We start from the raw sequence: 22,445 nt of genomic DNA, 5'->3' as shown, positions 1-22,445 counted from the left end.
TTAATCTATTTCTTTCAAGTTAATAAAATGTATTCCACTGAAGCATTCTTTTGCAATCATCCCCATTAAGTAGGTGTGCCCAATATCTGAGTGTTAATTAAGTAGATTCCTTAAAACTTGGAAATAGTGCTAAGCGTTTGTTTAGTATAACAAAACAGATGTAACTTACGATAAATCAGTAGTTAAAGAATTTCACATCTCTGATGCTATTTTCACTTTAGCATATAGCAACCAGTATTACTCTTTAGTTAAGAAATCGTGAACTGCTAGTTCAGAGATTCCTTCCAGTATTAACTTGGACTCTAAAGTATCTCAAATCACTAATATATACAACTGAGTTGTTTGGAACAAGTCAAGTAATCTTTTTATATGAATAATCTGGCTTGTTTGGATTAGTATGAAAACGAAATTCAGGAAATTTCAGATTATTAAATGATTCAATAAAATTATTTCAATTTTAATTTTATTTGGTATCAATTATCTGATACCAAATACGATGTGCTGGCACTTCCTTAAAGGACAGTTGTTTATCTGCAGAGTCCATTCAGGTTCAAGGTCAGCACTGGTTAAGATGTTTATTTTTTATCAGGGAGGACTAGCGGACTCATGAGAGATGAAGAGGACTGTGATTTGAACCCAGCAACGTGGCCTTTGGTTAAATATAAAAAGTTCTTGGATTTCTTAAAGCAAATTTGTTCCCCAAGCCTGTCTTACTGACATTGAATTTACTTCCCTTTATGAACTACAGATTCAAACTATCCTTTTAGGCCTACTGGAGTAATTTTTTGCTCTGAACAATTATCATCTAGCCTAATCCAAATATTCCATAAACATCTTAACCTGGAAAAATGTTTAGGGCTAAAGGAATTGTAGAGTTTATTCAGGTATCGATAACACAGCACTGGCCTGAGAATGAGATTTCTCAGAATGAGATTTGTTTTCTAAGAGGTGATAAGTAACTTGGCTTTTATTAGAAGTCTGTTATTACTATATTGTCAATATTCCCTTCTGTCTACCTTTAGACATTTTTATCTGGTAATGCAATTGCTTACAATGTTTCTTAATGTTCTTTGATTAGTTGGGCCAATATGTTTTAGAAGAGCATCTATTTTTATGTACAATTAATTTAAAAAATATTTTTATATTTCACTGAATGTCTAATTTTTAAATATTTTAATACAAATGAAATAAGGAAAATGTGGTTTTTTTAAAAAAGGCTATTTAAACTTCAGTCCTCTTTCTGTAAATGAATTATAAATTACAGAATGTAATAAAATATTTCAAATACCATGTTTTAATTATTTACAATGGTGTCATTTTTTTGGTTAATATGTATTATGAATCTCAAGAACACATGAATATTATAGGAAAATTTTAAAATGCAGTTGAGAAAAATTAAAAATTACACCAAATCATACTATTCAGAGATAATTACTTTTAAAATTTGACATACAGTATATTATTTCATTCTTTTTTCTGATGCATATGTATGAATAGTTTTTTTAGTAAAATGAGATTGTGCTTGGTAAAAGTGAATTAAAGAAAGTGTGTTCAGTTTACTCTTCAGCTCATTCATAAATAATGTGTAGTTTGAACACTGTTAAGCTCTTACTGTCCTTGAATGTAGAAAGATGTCTTAGTTCTATACTTTATATATGAGTTTGCCTGTTAGCTTATCTGAATAGGATTTACTACAGACCTTTCTTCAGTATGTCTGTAGTCATCTCTTTTACCTGAGTATGTCTAGTCAAGTACTCCCTATCAAGCCAAAATTTCTGTAGTCACTGCTATACCACCTCAAATCTGAAAACCCATTTTTCTACTAGTTAGCACAAGTGTAAGAAGGGAAGACACAAAGGATTAATTCCCTTTTCCCTTCCTATATGTTTCAAAAACTACACTATCTCTTCTTGTAGCAACCTCCTTTGCTTGTGTTTGCTGTCTAAGAGTTTGAACTAAGCTTTTATCTATGAGTTTGGGGCTGTGTTTAATTTTTTTCCCCATTCCATTCATTGTCATTTGTTGATTCAGTAGTTATTTATTGGGCAGTTATTTATTTAGTGTGAACAGGATACATTTCAAAGCACTGGGATGTGTTAGTAAAAAGTTACATAAGGTCATTGCCCTTAAAGGAAGCAGAAGCAAAATAATTGAACCAATAATGAACAGTACAAGTAAGATTTTACAAAAGCATGATGTAGTACTATAGTAAAGGGTACACAGAATAGGACCTGCTTTAGTAAGAATGGCCATCTTTGTTAGTCAGGAATTTTTCATAAACTCTGGTTCAATAAGATAGCTTTCTAAGATTTTGAGACAAGATGTTGAAGTGTTTGTCATCTTGAGTTATATCTGTGTTTTGTTTAACATGTAAAATGTCACTGAATAGATTGGAAATGTGTTTCTTGGCTTCCCTTTCTTTGGTGTGATCGTGACATGAGGGTATGTGTCGGCATGTGTGAGTATAATGTGTGTTTGTGTACTAAAGAGTGAAATGGATGTTAATACACCTAGCTCTTTTTTTTTTTTCTGGTTGGTACTTATCTTTTTCTTAAGGGTTTTTAAAGCACCTCATATATTAAAAAATAAGTACTAGATATCAATCTAGCAGATGTCACTTATGTTGCAGATTCTCCAGTTATATCTTAGCCTTCTAACTTTCTATTGGTTCTACAGAAGTAATAATAATTTATAAACAGTTAAACTCTGCTTTGGAGAGCCTGTATGGAAACAGAGGCTCTTACACATTTTTTAATGGGAGACGAAGAGAGGCTAAGTAGACATAGCAAGAAATATAATTTATAATCCTTGATTAATCCTCAGGGGGAAAAACAGCTAAGAAGAACATTGTTTAAAATAGTGCTTTATTTATAGACAGTGTTTCCCCAAAAATAAGACCTAGCCAGACAATCAGCTCTAGTGCGTCTTTTGGAGCAAAAATTAATATAAGACCTGGTCTTATTTTACTATAATATAAACCGGGTCTTATATTAATTTTTTCTCCAAAAGATGCGTTAGAGCTGATTGTCTGGCTAGGTCTTATTTTCAGGGAAACACGGTAGAACAAATGATTTATCTTCTGATTCTAAAATTTCACTGTAAGAACTAATAGCACAAAACTTAAAGTCAGTGTTAATATTGTACATACCATATTTCAAGTAAGGTGAGATGATGAGATTTTTGAGTTTACTAGGAAAGTTATATATTTTGTCAAAACTATTTAATTTACAAAATGTAATTGTTTATATTTGAACTTTGGTGCACAGTAAATTTTTAAATAAGTTAAGAAACTCCAGTTTATGAAATGTAGTTAACTGTATATAATGGTCTGTTGTTTTAAATTTCTGGAAACATTATCTTTAAAGTCACTTATGTGCATAACCTATAACAAAATTTACATTTTCATGTAAAGTCATATTCTAAATACCTATTTTCACTTGAAAATACAGTCTTGGCATTTTTTTAAATCTAGTACTATGTAATGCTGTTTTTTGTGTACTTAAGTGCAATGAAAAACAGTGGAAGTGGATTTAATTTTTTTTACTTACTATAGTTTTAATAGTGGGATGATTACTTGCAAATGAACAGCTGTGTCTTTAGTACCACAGGCTTAAATTAAGGTCCCAAAGTCCCATAGGTTTTACATTCCATGACATGTTAGCAAGAAACTGACAAATATAGAAAGGCTCATGTTCTAAGATGGAACACAATCCATATAATATCCATGATTAGTAAAGCAAATAAAATTCAGCTCTGTAAAAGAAATAGAAAATAATAAAAGAGGAAAAAGGGAAGAAGAAACTAGTTTCTGTTAAAGGCGAATAACAGTAAAAACAAACCATTTTCATCATGTTAGCGGTATTAAAGAAACTGATTTAGTTGATTCTGTTTCTCTAAGTTGCTAAGCTAATTATTTTAAATTTCTCGTTGTGTTTTAATCTGAAATATTCGCACATAGCCCTTGCTGAAACAGTTTCTCTTGCAATATGATTAAATATGAACTTCTAAGCCATGTGAGTTTTTTCCCTTATTTTTATAAATGAGAAATATGAGAAAGGAATGATTCAATACTTTGCATTTATAATGATTCAATACCTTGAATAAATAAGCACTTCAAGTTGAGAAGTGCTTATTTATTATCACTATCTTAGAAGAACATAGTGAATATTTTTGTTCTAAAAATAATTATTAAATTTTAAAATCTGTTGAATGAAATCTAATTTCAGTTTTGCTGGAAGTTTGTTGAAGCTGAGAATGAACTCTCAGTACAAAATGGATAGTGACAATACCTTAATTCTTTACTAATAATACCACTGTCCTTTTCTCAATAAAATAATTTAAAAATTAACTTCCTAGTTGTATTAAGAGGAGGGCAAAATAATCTGGCCATTTATCCCTATACTTAAAAATTACATCAAAATTCAAAGCAAATTCTTGATTGCCTCAGATCAACGTATTTCCAGTGAATTTTTCATTAAAATGATGATCATAATAGTTGGCATACATCAACCATATTAATGGTGTATTTTGCACATGTATTATTCGGTTCGTATACAATTAAATTCACATCTAGCCCCTTGTCCCTAGTCCTTGTACAACTGTATGCCGTTACATGGCCTCTTTATTTTTCCTGGTCCCAGATTAGCAAAATAAGAATGATATTATTTTAGCAATTTCAAGACAGTGGTAATGGAGATTATTTCTAACCTTAAGGTGACACTGTGTCTTCCTTTTTCAATATCTCAGCTTTATGTTCTACAAAAAATAGTGAATTGCTACCTTTCTAAAATTACAATGTTAGTACTTCAAACATGAATTTAATTTATGACTTTTTAGTTTTGGAGAGAATTTTCTGTAAAACACCGCTGGCTTGGGCAGGATATTAATAGGTTTTACATGCAAAAAGGTGTCATGGATAAATAAATTTATTTATGAAAAAGTTAAATGGGTTTCCTTATTGTAGGACTTCATAGTTTTAATATGCTAATTAATATGCACTGTGAATCATTCAGACAGGAGGATATTATATGCAGTTTCTTTCCCCTCAAAAGTATTTGACCAAAGATTCCTTTTTTTCATGGAGCATATTGTAGGGCAAGTGTTATTTAAAATATACTTAGAGACATGCTAGAGTAGCATTTGGAAGTTTTAATACTTTTTTAAAAAATCTTGTATCTTTTTGTTCAACTAAGCTTAAAACAGGGTGATTGTGTAACACAATTATGTTTTTTTTTCTTTTTAAAAAATAGTTCTCCCATTCCTAAATTTTTTTGTAAGTGGTAATTTCAAACCTCTGTACCACTATGGTCAAATTATTTAACTCATGGTGATATCTTTTTTTCTTATAAATACTTTGTATGATCTGGGTTCTTCCTATCTTTCCATCTTCATCTCTTTCCATGTTGACCTTGAACTTTTTTTTTCCAACTGTATGGAACTACTTATAGGACATCATGATTTAGACAGACTTTTTTTCCTCAAACATCCTTCCTTTTACACACATAGTTCTCTCTTCCTGGAATGCCCCTTCCTTACTTCACATCTGCTGATGAATTCTTACTTCATTTGCTTTAGAACTCAGATTCATGTGACCCACTCACTAAAGCCTTACTGAGCTAATTAATATCGACCATCTACGAGGTGTCATCAAACTACAGTGGATGTTTAAATAAAAAAAATAAATAAAAGACTATTATTACAGTAAAAAACACATTACTATTAATCCCCTTCAAAATATTTCCCCTCACTTGGAACACACTTATCCTGTTGTTCTTGCCACTTTCTGAAGCAGTTCTGGAAGTCCTCTTTCATGAGTGTCTTTAGTTGTGCTGTTATGGCTGCCCCAATGTCCTAAATCATTTTAACTTCGGAGAGCCAGAAGAGCCAGAAGTCCTATGTTGCCAGATCCAGTGAATAAGGTGGATGAGAACACACCATAATGGTTTTATTTAACAGAAATTGCCATATACCAGAAGCGATGTGTGACACAGAGCTCTGTCATGATGGAGGATGATTTACAGCACACTTTAAAACACACCTCTTAACCCCACCTGACAGGTGGCTCACACCCACCTGACTCCACCAAACAAGCTGAAACTTGTCACACACTATTACCAAGTTTCCACGCACTGCTTTCCATATTGAAGATCCCTGCCTTTCTGTTGGATGGCACTCGGCAGGAGCATTCACCGTATGATTTGATCACAGTGGAAAGGCTCCGTGTCACATATCTCTTTTGGTATATGGCAATTTCTGTGAAAGACAGTACGGTGTGTCCTCATCCACCTTATTCACCAAATCTGGCACTGTGCGACTTCTGGCTCTTCCCAAAAGTCAAAATAGCCATGAAAGGTAAATGTTTTGAATCAGTTCAGGACATGGAGACAGCCACAACAGCATAACTAAAGACACTCATGAAAGAGGACTTCCAGAATTGCTTCAGAAAGTGGCAAGAAGGAGGTGATGAGTGTGTTTAAAGCAAGGGGGAGTATTTTGAGGGGGATTAATAGTAATGTGTCTTTTACTGTAATATTTTTTTTAAAATTTAAACATTCACCATATTTTTTATCATACCTTGTATTTATGCATTCAGTCAGTCAGTTATTAAATCATAAATATTAAGTATTTAACAAACATACATGTGTATGCCAGGATGATGTGTGTGTAAGGATGAACAACATAAACATATAAACAAATAACTCACATTATTGTGGGCTCAAAAAGTTATTGAATAGGCAACTATAATAATCCATAATAATTGCAATTATGGGGAACTATATAGTTCTGTGGGTACACAAAGGAAGGATACTTAACTTAGACTATGGAAACCAGGTGATACTTTGGGAAACTGATAACTGGCCAGAGATTTGAAAAATAAATAGGAGATACTGAGGTAAAAGGGTAAGTACAAGCAGAGCATCTAAGAAAACAGTTTGACATGGAGATGGACCTACAAGAAAACAGATGGAATTACTAAGGAAGTATTCAAGACATTGATAATTATGTAGTGTAGTGGTTATATAGTATTACCATGATACTGTAGTATTATCAAGTACTTTGGCTTTGAGAACTGTTTAGGTCTGAACTTTGAAACCCTGTTGAAATTGACTGTGGCTAATAAGATGGTGTTCTGGTATGTTCATAACACGTTGTATGTCACACATATTGAGTTGGTTTCTCCATACCATAGCCATAGCCATATCGTTATACAATAGAAAGGAAACCCTATCTGGGTTTTCATCAAAGTAAATTTTCAACAAGCTTGGAATAGATTAGTTGTATGTACCTCTTCTCCTAACATGATATCTGAGGAACACAAGAGTGTTTAAAGTCGATACATATTTTCTCCAGAATGAGAGTAGCCAAAGTCCTTGCAAATTTTTTTACACGCTGCACACTGATGTTACCCATAGAGTTTCTATATCACTTTATTATCTTCTTTTCTTGAGTTATACATAAAGAATAGTAGATTGTAGCCTGCTTAAAATTTGCATTATTAGAAATTAGACACGGAAGAAAAACCAACTTGCTATATCACATTCACATTTTATGTATAGTTTTAGCTTGTTGGTATCTAATTTTAAATAAGCTCAAATAATTTATAAAAAAGACTTCAGGTAAAATTTTAAACATTTATTCCTTTTAAATTAGCCTGCAAAAATTTTCTTATGATATTCCCATGGTCAACCTATCAGGGCTCTTTTATAGATCTTATTCAGAAATAAGACTCTCTGTCAAGTATTCAGACAGATTTATTCTTAATGTCAAGTTTGTGTTTGTTTATGTGTCTGTGATATTTCAGCTTGGTAATATACTATACCTTCTTAAAACATATACAAATGACTATAATCTGGACTTACAGAAGGAAAAGACTAGGGATAGTTTACTCCAGATACAGTTATTTTACTGTTACAGTAATAATGACATTTTTATTTTCAGAATAATGTTGATAACCGATGTTTATAAAATAATAGTTCATTTGGGCCTCTTAGAGACTCATTGAGTAAATAAATAATGTTTTCACGGCCCTTCAGAAATATCCCATGTTAGTACTTCCTTCTTCATCTACTAAGTAGAGCCAAACTTTTATTTAAATTCACATATTTTAGAGTTATTAATAGGAATGGTCATGATCAATATATTAAAGCTTTTATTTGTTCTAATCTAGCAGAATTTGGTCAAATAATTTAATTGATAAAGACATTTTCTTTTTCTTAGCAGTGTTAGTTACTGGCATTCTAGTAGATGCCAAACCTAAAATGTCATACTTTTATATGCAGCACTATTGTAATAAGAAAGCCTTGATTTTGGGTCAGGACTTAATATCTTATCATTAAAATGATTGTTTAATTAGGAAGTTTAAGCACTACTCCTTACTTGACCAATATAGAGAATTTATTTACTTGATTTTTTATTTCCTCCAGGAAAACCCTTCGAAAATCCTGTTCTATGGAATCAGGTATACTTGAGAAGGAATGATCAGAAAGTAATTGGATAAGAGCACATTGAGCTAAGCTCCCATCCCTGGGTGTTTCTGAAAGGATGGGTAGAGAGAATATAATCTTTTGAAATAGAATATATGGTGGATATGTTTATTTATTAGATTTCAGTAGGAAACATTATATGATAATGGTCCTTAGTAAACAGAAAATAGGCTAATAATGGTCCTTGCTTTACATGGTAACATTGAAATTCACCTGTTTAATACTTCTATATATTTCCCTTCTTTTGACATTTACAATAGATTTTAATATTATAATTCTAGACTAATAAGATCTCATTGTAATTTGACTCATCCAAAGCTATACTTTTAAATTCATTAAATTAATCATTATTTATTAACCTTCTGCTAAGTACTAGGCTGAGGATACAGCTATGAACAAAACAGTTAAGTTTACTGCCCTCTTGGACCTTTTGTTCTAGTGGGGAAAGACAATCAATGAAGTAAACAAGTTACAACAAGCAAGAGTTTCAGAAAGTGATAAGAGTCATGTTGAAAGTAAAGAAGTATAAAGTGATAGTGATTGACGGTAGGCAATTTTATGGTTGTTACCACAAAGGGGCCACTATGGGAAAAGCCAGAGGAAAAGTGCTCCTAGGATAGATAGAGATCAGTGGGGGGTGGGGGGGAGGCCTAAATGAGAGCAAGCTTGGCATGTTCCAGGAACTAAAAAAGACCCAACTCCCCGGAGTGAAGAAAAAGAGATGGAGAGTAATATGAGATGAGGACTGAGAACTAAGGAGAGGTCATATCATGATGGGTTTCAAAAGCCCGAGTAAAGGATTTGTGTTTAACTCTAAGCTGAGAATATACTGATTTTTAAAAGGTAAATTGTATATAATTTTCACATGTGCAAGAAATTACTTTGAGCAAGATGTTGAATGTAGAGATATAAGAAGTGAAGCGGGCTATTTAAATGGTTCTGTTTAGAGACAACGATGGCTTGGACTAGGGAGGTATCAGTAGAGAGAGAGTGTGAATTAGTCCATGATATGTATTTATGGTATTTACAACTATGGAGCAAAATTAGTTATCCTAGGAAGTCAGTAACAACAAGAAAGCCAAAGAAAGAAAGTGTTTCCATAAAGGGGACATTGTTAACTGAGTCTACTACATGGAGAGAAAAGGTAAAAGGCGATAATACTGTATAGTACTTGCTATTTTTCTTCATTGCTATACTTACCAATCTTCCTGTCATTCTGCCTTGCTGACTGAAAATTTTAGCATCATATTTACTGCCTACTTCTAGGCTTATACTCCTGTTTGGCCTTTGTTTCCAAAAACTTTGAAGGGAAAAGAAGTGATGGCAGAGCGAGGGAGTGGCAAAACAGAGCAAAGAAAATATCTATAAACAGTTTGTGGCCCCGAGTAACCTGGGATTTGAGAGAAAAGCTGCCCCAGTTGAGAGGGCTCCATGGGACACAAAGAGCAAATGGAACAGCCAAATTTTATCAAAGGATGAAACTAAAAGGAACATTCATAAAAGAGGTTTTGGATGTGGAGCATATTTTGAAACTGAGGTAACAGAGGGCACAGGGAAGAGGTTTAGGACAGAGAGGAGTAGAGAATTGGGTCAGATTCAGAGACACAGAGAAAACTATGAGCCTCTAATGATAACTGAAGAGATTTAGACTTCTGTTGGAGACTTAGATATATAAAAATATGAGGAGGTAGTCTCTTATAGGAAGATGGGACGGACAGTTACAGTTATAGTCCAGCTTACTATTTTAAAGGTATGATGCCACCAATCTTTTCTTTTCTACCCCTTAAAATGATGCAGTGGCCTTTGATGGGGAACCAGCAGGGGTAGTGAGAAACGGAGGTGTTGAGGTAGTCACTGCTCAGGCAAACAGTTGACTCAGATGAACTAAATAAAGGATACTCAAGGACTTATTCACAGGGGCAAGTTAATGAATAAGGGCAGGAAGCCAGTAACTGTGCAGAGAGTGGACAGGAAACCAAAGACCCAGAAATCCTTTCCAAAGGAAAGGAGGCCAGAGAATGACAGAGAGCCAGTCATCTGTCCTCACATGAATCAGAGGCCAATGGGTGACCAGGAGTCCAAGGATCTGTCTTCAACTGGATTAAAAGTCAAGCAGACTATCCAGAGGGTCAGGAGGTTTAAGCTCATGGAGAGTTACGTGTTCCTGTGATAGTGCGTGAATATGTCTCACAGGGAATCACTCGCTGTTACATCCGAGTAACATCTAGCCTGGGATTCTTCCAGTTGACAGCCTTTATCTAGCATTTTAATAATTCAGAATAACAGAGATAAAGATAGGAGAGAGTCTTGTATGAAACAAGAATTAGAATTACAGAAAATTATTATAAAAACACAATTTTGCCATTTTCAGAGACATGTATTTTTAAAACTAAGAGGGTAATGAGTAAGTCAATTAAATTTAGTTTGTAGTATCATGGAAACTCATGTGAAAAGTAGCAACCTGTTTTGAGCTGCAGTCAAACTGGTGCTAGATGTATTTATCATATCTCACCTTTAGGCCTGATCATTCTAGTATATTCTGATATATATGTATATTAGTTTATAATTCTTTAATTCATTTTGATTAAAATAGTTTATATTCTTTAAATTGATGTTGGACTAATGAAGTGATAAGATACTTCATTGTCTGTTCATGTCAGAGAACACAAAAATAATTTTCAGCAAGGAAGTTGAAGAACTTTGAAGAACTGCTCAGCCTTACCTTCAGTCCCAAAGTCACATTCTTCTCTATATTGTGGCGTGCTGAAGCTCTTTGCTTAAATAAGAGATTTTGCTACTTGTTCTCAGCATCATAGTAATAGCAAAACTATAATGCACAGGGAGAGAATAGATTAGCAGGATATATTAGTGGTTTGTGTTTTCTTTCTTGACAAAATATTGCCATTTTTTTCCAATGTGAAAAAGGGTATTTATGGAACCCACAGCTAACATCACGTTCAGTAGTGAAACACTGAAAACTTTTCCCCTGTGGTTAAGAATAAAACAAGGATACCTGCTTTCACTACTGCTATTCAGTGCTGTACTGGTAGTTCTAGTCTGAATAATTGAACAGGGAATATTCTTAAAAGGCTATCCAAATTGGAAAGGAAGAAATAAAAACTATCTCTATTTGCAAATGACATGATCCCATAGATAGGAAACCCCAAAGAATCTACAAGAAAATTATTAGAGCTAACAAACAAATTCAGCGAAGTTGTAGGGTATAAGGTCAATATGCAAAAATCAGTGTTTCTATTCACCAGCAATGTTCAATCCCAAAAGGAAATAAAGAAAGTGATTTAATTTGCATCAGCATCTAAAAGAATAAAAAAACCTACAGATAAATATAACCAAGGGGATAAAAGACGAAGAAGACCTAAATAAATTGAAAAGCATCCAATGTTCATGAGTAGGAAGACTTAATATTAAGATATCAATATACCCAAAGCAATCTACAGATTTAATTAAATCCCTATTAAAATTTCAACAGCCTTTTTTGCAGAAATGGAAAACCCAGTCCTCAAATTCATAATGGAATATTAAGGTGCCCAAAATAGTTAAAACAATCTTGAAAAAGAACAAAGTTGGGGACACATACTTTCTGATATCAAAAATTACTACAAAGCTATAGTAATCAAAACAGTGTGGTACTGACATAAATACAGACATATAGAGTAATGAAATATGATTGTAAGTCTAAAAATAACCCATATATTTGAAGGGACTTGCAAATCACATATATGATAAGGCTTTAGTACCTAGAATATATAAAGAATTCCTAAAACTCAACAACTGAAAGATAAATAACCAAATTAGAAAACAGGCAAAGGGCGTGAATAGACATTCCTCCGTATAAAATATACAAATGACCAATAAGCAGTGAAAAGATACTGAACATCATTAGTCATTGAGGGAATGCAAATCAAGACTACAATGAGATACCATCTCACACCCAGTAGAATGGCTATTATTAAAAAAGATAATAACCGCTGTTAGTGAGCATGTGGGAGAATTAGAACCCTTGTACATTGATGGTGGGACTATAAAATGGTGCAGCTGCTGTGGACAACAGTTTAGCTGTTCCTCAAAAAACTACATATAGAATTACCATATTACCCAACAATTTCACTTACAGGTCTAGACCCAAAAGAATTGAAAACAGGGACCAAAGCAGATACTTGTACACTAGTGTTCACTGCAGCCTATTCACAGTAGCCAAATGGTGGAAACAACCCATGTTCATCAACAGATGAATGGATAAATGACAGGTGGTATATATACCCAATGGATTATTATTCAGCCATAGAAAGGAGTGAAATTCTGATATATGCTATGTGAAGAAAATATTATGCTAAATGAAGTAAACCAGACATAAAAGGACAAATCGTACATTAGTCAACTTAACACGAAATATCTAGAATAAGCAAATTCATAGGAACAGAAATTACAGGTTACCGGGGGTGTGGGTAGGGATATTTTTTTTCAATGCGTATAGACTTCCTGTTTGGAGTGATAAAACGTTGGAAGTAGAGAGTGGTGATATTTGTATAACCTTATGAATGTAATTAATGCCACTGAATTGTACAATTAAAAATGATTTAAATGGCAAATTTTGTTATCTATAATTTACCACAATTTTAAAATATTTTGGCATTTTATATTAATTCAGCACACATAAAACTGTGCTCAAAATTAATCTTTTTAATATTTTAATAAAACAATTTTAGTAAGACATATTCTCTTGAAATTTTTATCATTTTTCTAAACTTTACAAATTGACTTCCCCATATTCCTTCTTCCTCTAGCAAGTTAATGGGTCACAATTCTTCATGCTCCCTTTGATGTAGTGCCTGTGATCAGCAGTATGGCATTTGTTAGCAGTCACTGACTTAAATAATTCACTCCTTAAAATCTATGCAGATGTGGGCTTTGCCTTCATACTGGATTTATGGGCTAATGATAAAAATGGTTATTTTTTTAATAACTTTTTAAAGAAAATAGGGAATAAAAGCACTGCTTTAACTTGGCTAATGCACTAATCTATATTGTATCTCAAAGGTGATAAACTTATGTTGTATGTTGGGAATGGGTTTATCAGCAGAGATGTTCATCTTGCTCTCAGCTTACAAGAGCTGCAGTCCTCAGATTTGTTCCCACGCTGCATGTCTAGTGATAGGTTTTTTCCTTACCTTCGAATGACTTTGATTATCTGTGCATGCCACCACTTTTCACACTTCTGAGTTTCTTTGATTTGATATCACATATTTGTTGCAAGCTGTTTTTCTCAGCTTGCAGGTATGGTCCCCAAAATTCTGCAAATGAATTCCTGTTAATACATAAGGAATAGCTAGAAAAATTCCAACTGCCATTTTTCTTACAGCAGATATTTAAGAGTACAAATCAGTGTCAAAAATGGTGACAGTGATTGGGAGTTGAGACAAAGTCAAGAAGTCTATTTTGTATATACATATAAAAATATAACTGAAATTTTAATAAAATTTAGTCATGGCGGTTTTATATTCCTGTAATCCAAGATGGAAGTTAAAAGGTAATATAATATTGCCCAGACTAAGATTGCTGTAATCCTGAATTTAGTATGAGCCTATTCTCAGGATGAATTAACCGTTGATAGGACCTTTGGCATCACCTCAGAATTTAAAAACTGGAACTGAGTTCATACATATTTATATGAAAACAATTGCAGTTGTTAACTTAGAATTTTCAGATATGTCTGCTTTCAAATCTCAGGCTTCTTCATAAGTTAGAGTCTCCTATACTCCTGATGCTACTTTATGGGAATGGCTATTTTAAAGTTAATGAGTGTGTCATTTGCATTCATGGGACAGAGAATGAGCAAGTGAGAAGCTGGACATCTACTTTGATTGCCATCCATTTCTCTCATCTTAAGTTCTTTGAAAAATATGAGTACTTTAAAAAAATTATTTGTTTATTTTTACTTATGTATAGTTAGTACCGTATACAATATTATATTAGTTTCAGATGTACAATGTAATGGTTCAATATTTATATACCTTACAATGTAATCACCACACTAAATCTAATAACCACCTGTCACCATGCATACTTATAATTGACTATGTTCCCCTTCACCTTGTTAACACATCCCCCAAAATATAAGTATTTTTTTTTATTTTTCTGAAAAGTATATTTTCATCTTCTGGCTTGATTGTCTATATTTTAATGTTAAAGCATGCTTTATAAACAGAGAATCAAGCCTTCATTATATTGGCTTGGGACTAAAGCATGCCATAATGGCCCTTTGCAAATTTTTACAGTTTAGAAGTAGAGATATGATTGTGTAGAAAGTTAATCACTTGGAGAAGAAAAGCAGTTATTATTTTGTATCATAAGCTATCAATTCCTATGATTTCCTTTTTTAAAAAATCCTCTTCTTGAAATAGTATATTTTCCCTTTAGAAATTATATGTTAGGAGAAAGTATCATCAAATGTGTATAGCTGTACAATGGCGTAAAAGCTGTAATTATAAATTGAACTTACTTTTTATGGCAATTTTCTAAGTGCTTTTGTTGATCTGAAAACTTATTCTAGAAACTTACTAATAGCTCACACAATTATTAACTATCTCCTATGGTGGTCTGTCGTCTGCAAGAAGGGTCATTTATTTCATTTTATGCTAGCTTTGGGGTAAATCTGCAAAATGAATTGAATGGTATGATTCAGTGTATTTTTAAAAGTTATCAAACTTGGATGAAAATTATTTTTCCACCATCAAGCTGAAACATATGTGACTCTCTGAAATGGATGTAGTTTGTTGCTGGCCTAACATTACATTTTCAGAAGGTATGTGTTAAAATGGAAAGAGTATGGTATTTGACAAAACTTTACTTCACTTTGCATTTATTAGTTAATGTATCCTTGTCTCAACTGCTCTCACTGTAAGTTAGAGATAATATTATCTTCCCTTATTATCGTGAGCATTAAATGAGACACTATAAATTGTATAATACATAATTATATTAATATATTAAATATATGTATTATATATTTTATGTAAATCATGAAATTGTATATTTAAGAAAGTATAATCATTGTTTAAAGCTCTCATCTTAGAATAATATTCTGAGATAGGTGTTATAAAGTTGCTTAAATTTTTAAGTTAGCTCTTCCCTGTGAATATAGGGACATGGAAAGAAACTAAGTCAAAGGAAGTATGGTTGTGAACTTTAGGAGGAGACCTTGCAATTGGTTTCATTTATTGAAATTGATAAAGTATGTATTTCCCCTGAAAGAATGTAATACTGTATTTATATACCTAGCAAACCCTTATATATCCTTAAATGGGTCTTTTGCTGATGAAATTACCTTAAATACCCTTGAATGGGACTTTTGCTGATGTAATTACAGCAGTAAATATGACAACCTGAGAAATGCATGTAAATCATCTGTTTACAAAGACATTAGTAAGAATCGGTGTTTCTCATATATAGATTTAGATGATACATATTAAAGAAATGTTAACATCTGTTGAAAAAGGTAATATATTAAAATAAAGGTATGTATTTTCAGTATTAGAATATTTCAACAATTTTAATCAGTTAAATTTATTATTGATATAACTGTTCTCATCTTTTAAAATAATTTATATTTTGTTCTAGCCCATTATTACTAATGATTGATACTTTGCACATTACTTTCAGTTGTTAAACTAGAGAAAAGCAAATTAGCTAATGCTTATGCTTTTTTTAAAACCACAAAGACATATAATTAATGTGATTACAGATTAAGAATAGTGAAATAATCATTGCAAATTGCTTTATTTATTTAAAAAAATGACAGTTATAGTTTTAAAAATAAAAATGCCTACTTACAGTTTTAAACCTTAAGAGAGCATTAAAGGAATGTGTTACTTATGGACACTGACCTCAAATCCAGAAATAAAGGGGGAAAAAAGCCAAAATAGATATCACAAAGCTCGTTTTCCCTATGGTTGTCACTAGAAACCTATTTATTGTTAGTTTCAACAATCTTGCTTAGCTGGTTATCAAGCCATTGAGGAGTAGGAACAGCAAAGTAGGAGTAAAAAGGAGCTGCTAGAATCAGATTTACCAACAAACATCAGGGATAAGTGACAGGAAGTGAAAGAATATGAAAACTGAAAGAACAAGTACGGCTCACAGAGTGCCACTTGTGTAAGGATAAATAGACACATATACCCAAAGAAATCTTGAGTTTACCACTGATTACTGCCCAGAATTATATAGTTAAGCCCAAATATTATGGAAATAGTAAATATTTTGAAAATATATAACAAATTGGGAGATACTTCTTGAACTGATAGAAACTGAAATTATGTTTAAAGAGATAAACGCTTATACATTCAGAATATTAGCTATCCAGAATGAGTAATTTCCCAGTACTAAAAGAAGCCATTGGCATGAGTTTGTAAGAGCTGAGCAGGGATGCTGAGACTAGGCCATTGTGGCTGTCACTCAGTCACTCATTCATACAGTCGCTGGGAGTCGCAGCTGACTCAATGCCATGTAATATACACACACAAGTAGCTGTTATCTTACTGGAAAATTTATACGTCATGTTTTATTTTAAATCTCAGTTTTTGTTCTTGCAAAATTAATTGGCACTTCTGTGTTCTCAATTGTTTTTGAGGTCAAAAATATAGTTTATAAGTTTTCATAGAATTATTAATATTCTAGTAGATTTTTGGTATTTTTCATTTTGAAATGTATCACTAATCACTCATCCAAGGATATACCTTGATTGACACTAATATTTCCTAAAGAATTACATATTTGCATTCTTATCATAAGACACTGAGTTATAGTCTCAGTAGGTGTATAAACTGATGCATTTTCTTACATCACAAAAAATGTTCACTGCTTTTCATTATAGTTGACAATTGGAAATATGTGGATCAAATCATTAGTATATGCCCATTATTCTAACCTAGACTCGTTCTCGTTGAAGTAGGTCTCAGGTATCTAAAAAGTTTTAGAATGTATTCTGTTTTAGACTACAGAAAAGATATTCCTTTTTTCCCCAATTTTATTATTTTAGGTAGATTACATTTTTAAAGTTGATCTATTTTTTTTTTTTTCTATCCTGGGAAGAAAACAAAACAAAACTATTATTCATTATTTCTCCTGCTCTTTCTTAAAGCCCTTTTCATTAAGTACTCTTTTTTATAGACATGATAATTTATACCTTACTATAGTTTTTTAAATCATTTCCCAAAATAAATCTCATTTTTACATTTATTGATTTATAAACCCAAAGAGGCTTAATGGTTTCATGGTCATTTTATAGATTAAAGCTCTTAAAATGAATGACATATTTCAATATACAGAGGAGAAATTTAGATTCAGATAGTTATTCTTTTTAAATAAATTTTTATTGGGGAATATTGGGGAACAGTGTGTTTTCCAGGACCCATCAGCTCAAGTCAAGTCGTTGTTTCCAATCTAGTTGTGGAGGGTGCAGCTCAGCTGCAATCCAGTTTTGGAGAGCATAACTCAATGGCCTATTTGGGAATCGAACCGGCGACTTTGGCGTTATAAGCACTGCGCTCTAACCAACTGAGCCCACCGGTCACCCCAGATAGTTATTCTTTTATTCAAAAAAATACTTCTTGAACACCTGCAGTGTGCCAGGAGCTATTAGGCACTAAGGATATAGTAGTGAACATGACAGATAAGATTCCTTTCATGCTTTTATTTTTGTCTTTGCTCATCCTGTTATCTCCAAATTTTCTCCATGTCACTAATTTCATTTTGTATTCTTTCTATGTATTTTATTTGTTTTATGTGTAGTGTTTGTCTACGTGAATTAGAGTATGAACTCCATGAAAGCAAGAGGATTTGTCTGTTTGGTCATTGCTGTATCTTTAGCTTCTAGTAAAGTACTTAACATTTGGTGGGGACTCAATATAGCTTCTAGTAAAGTACTTAACATTTGGTGGGGACTCAATAGATTGTTGTTAAATAAATGAATGAATTGACTAAAACAAGGACCCAGAGTATGTGAAATTCTGAAAGCCAAGTAAAGTGCTTTTAGAACAGAGTGTTCAACTGTCAAATGTTGCTGAAGGGTCAAACAGCATAAAGGCATGAAGATTAGATTTACCTTAGTATAACTGTGATGAATGGTTGTGGTAAAGGGGTGAGACAAAAGTTATATTGGAGTAGCTTCAAGAGAAAGGGAATGGGTGATGAGGTAGTAGAAATAGAGTGTGTGTGTGTGTGTGTGTGTGTGTGTGTGTGTGTGTAACTCATTGGAGAGATTTTGAGAGAAAAGGAAATTAAGCTGTAAGTGGAGGAGGGCTTTAAAATGTTTTTCTTTTATTATGAAAATTTTTTAAATACATAAAAGAATAGTACAATGAACCTTTCATACCCAACATATATAGTAACAATACCAAGATTTGGGCATACCTATTTCATGTACTCGTTTTTGTTGTTGTTACAGCAATATTTTGCAGGAAATCCCAGTTTGTATCTATACCTCAGTTTGCATCTAAAAAAAGAAAAACATGGCACTTTCTTATACAACCTGATGTCATAATCACTCTTGTTAAAATTGACAGTAATTCTTTGATACTGTGTAATATATAGTTCCAATCAGATTGCCATAATTGTGTTTAAAACTTGTTTGAATCTAAATCCAGTCAAAGTGTAATTTACTTTTTTTTAATTAAAGTTTATTGGGGTGACAATGGTTAATAAAGTTACATAGGTTTCAGGTGTACAATTCTGTATTACATCATCTATATCTCACATTGTGTGTTCACCACCCAGAGTCAGTTCTCCTTCCATCACCATATATTTGACCCCATTTACCCTCATCTACCACCCCCTCTGGTAACCACTAAGCTATTGTTCTGTCTGTGAGTTTTTGTTTATTTGTTTGTCTTATTCCTTCGTTGCTTTCAGTTTTACATCGCACATATCAGTGAAATCATATCGTTCTCAACTTTTTCTGTGTGATTTTTATCGCTTAGCATTATAATCTCAAGATCCATCCATATTGTCACAAATAGCACCATTGCATCTTTTCTTATGGCAGAATAGTATTCCATTGTGTATATGCACCACATCTTCTTTATCCAATCATCTATCGAAAGACACTTTGGTTGTTTCCATGTCTTGGCCACCATAAGTAAAGCTGCAATGAACATCGGAGCACATATATCTTTACAGATAAAAATTAAGAATAGAATTACCATATGACCCCCAGCACTCCCTCTTCTGGGTATTTACAAAAAAAAAAAAATCTGAAATCATTTATCTGTAATTTACATTTGATCATTGTATCTCTCACAGCTCTTTTAATCTAGAGAGCAGTCCCTCCTTTATTGATGAAGCTAGATCACAGATCAATTGTCCTGTAGACTATCTTATATTCTTGATTTGTAGCATGCTTCCTCAAGGTGGCATTTAATTTATTTCTCTGTCGTTAGTATTATTTGTAAACTGTAATATAGTTTAAATGTTACATTACATTTAGGTTCAGCTAATTTGGGAAACATACTTCCTAATTGGTGACCTGTGCTTCAGATTGCCCATGTTTGACTTTCACACTTAGTTATGTTAATGTGGATCAGTGAAGTCAGATGGTGACTGCCCAATGTTTCCACTGAAAATTTCCCAGTAATTATTTATCTTAAGATATTTATGATCTTTGCCTAACTCAGTTATTTCATTTGGCTTGCCAAGGGGTAGTTTTCAAGGAGGGAGAAATTATAACATTTTTCTGCTGATGAGAAGGATCTAATAGAAGAGGGAAAGTTATGATGTAAGAAAGAGCCCTAATACCTGTAGAAACAGTGGGTTTGGAGGAGAAGAGTGAATGGGATCCACTGCACACATGACAAAATGCCTTAGGTAGGAGCAGGAAGAGTCTAAGTAACTTGTCCAAGGCAAAGAGTGAATATATTGTATTAAATTTCTATCTAAATTTTGCTGTCGAATCTTTTTGATAATTGTGCCTAATTTTAGAAACATGTATTTTCAGTAGATGCTACTGCATGTGAAATCAAAACTTAAAGCCATTTCAAATTTCAGTGCTGAATTTGACATTGATTCTACTTGTTGGAGTTTTTCTAATTTTTTCCTTAAAAATGAATTTTTAAATTAATGGTGTCTTAAACACACCTGTATCTTTACACTGTAAAAAATGTGGGCATATACTTTTATGAAACTATTTTTCAGCTTAATGTTGCTAGTCTCTCACAAAGAGAAGCAAATGTTACTGTTAAACAAATAAAATGATAAATAACTGACAATTTAGTTTAGATTCTAATGGAGCCTAAAAGCCTTTAAAAATGACAAAAACAGCAACTTTTATGATTTACAGGCTCATTTTTCTTATACAGTTTGGTCATATACCTGACAGTCTTCCCTCTTTGTGGCTTTTTCCTAAAAATTAGTTTTGTGTTACCTGAGTGAAAAGACATTACAGTTCAGTAGAAGAATATGACAGCATCTCTTTTGAGGATTGCAGCAATTCCCTTTGGAGGATGTACAGTCTCCTAACCCCCCCCCCCCCATTTTAAAATAGGTTTACTAATGGTGATATAATTGAATCCCCAAAGAATAATGACTGCAACTTTGAGCCTATCAACTATCATCAAATTGTATCATACATGCTATGTGAACTTTAGTTTTAAACAATCGTATTTCTTTATGGCCCAGTGATTTCCATTTACTACCTGTTAGTCTATACAGTCTGAAAAGTATTGGGGTTACTGTTGTCTGATATGTATTTTATTAAATTAGAATTTTAAAGCAACAAGGATTGTATAATCTATTTAGTTACTTAGTGCCATGTTTTTTTTTGTGGTGTTTTTTTTTTAAATCCCTTTTGAGGTTCCACTGATTTCTTCTCCTATTTTGGCATACCCAACACTCTGTAGTTGTCTCCAGAAACAGAAATGTAATCTGATCTACATTTTGTTTTGTCTGCTGACTTATATGGGAAGACTGCATAAGCTACATTGATCAGTTGGCATCCTTTGTAGTCATTTATTGGACAATTAATGCAACCTCGTAAAGACTCCCTAGAGTATTCCTATAACCTAGATCATTTTACACAGAACCACAGATACACCAAGATAGACAAGGATGAGAAAAGCTGATTAGGAGAAACAGGAACTATTAAGCCTTCAAATTCACATTATTTTTTTAAGATTTTCTCCATCCTTACAAATGAAAGATATATGTGCTTTCCAATGAAACATTTTGTACAATTTAGGAAACTTAGCTGTTCATAGACTTGAATCTTACTTGTTTAAAACATGAACATTTAATTTAGGTATATCCATATAAAACACTTTTTTTTCTGCTCCCAATTCTTGTGATCTAAGTCCTTTTTCTAAAAGGAAGCACAATAAATTTTCGCATTCTTTTAAAATTTAAAACTACTAGAAAAGTAGTTTGCGTGGCAATTAATCCTTAAAGCAGTATAAACTCCCCATGATTGTTTTAATATTTGTGATTTCAGAACTTGATCTTTCAAAGAGTACTTTAAAACTCTAGAGTGGCTTAGAATATTGAAACTATAGCACCAAAAGGAAATGTAGGTTTGGGAAGTTTTCATAGTCATTAAAAAACAAATATTTTATAAATTTTAAAATTCCATTCTTTTGAATTTTTTGTTAACTGTTTATTAAAGAAATACATATTTCTGAGAAGTAAGTTTATGTTTTGTATTGGGATGCTGAAAAGATTGCAGTTTAATACCAGATTGCTGCAATGAAGGTCAGAATAGTCTGAAAATTTTATCATCTATTTTTATTGCCTTAAGGTATATCTGTAAAGTAGAAAATTGGTTATAGGACGTGTGTATTAGACCCAACCAATTTTATTTTAGTAGTTTCTCATGTCATATGTCTACATTTTATTCACTAGGTATAATACAAATACTATTAATTTTCTTTGTCAATTCATGAATTTCAAATTTTATAAACT

At 32.6% G+C, this 22,445-nt stretch overlaps 1 protein-coding gene across 5 annotated transcripts in view; it reads left to right on the top strand.

Annotated features, from left to right (window-relative positions):
* The window catches only part of NOVA1 (NOVA alternative splicing regulator 1), a 139,847-nt gene that overhangs the window by 83,642 nt on the left and 33,760 nt on the right, over positions 1 to 22,445 (top strand). The window lies entirely within an intron of this gene.

Source organism: Rhinolophus sinicus, linkage group LG03 (genome assembly GCF_036562045.2).
Source record: "Rhinolophus sinicus isolate RSC01 linkage group LG03, ASM3656204v1, whole genome shotgun sequence".
Classification (NCBI taxonomy): Eukaryota; Metazoa; Chordata; class Mammalia; order Chiroptera; family Rhinolophidae; genus Rhinolophus; species Rhinolophus sinicus.
Note: the sequence above shows the minus strand (reverse complement) of the source record. Positions and strands in the feature narration are given on the sequence as shown.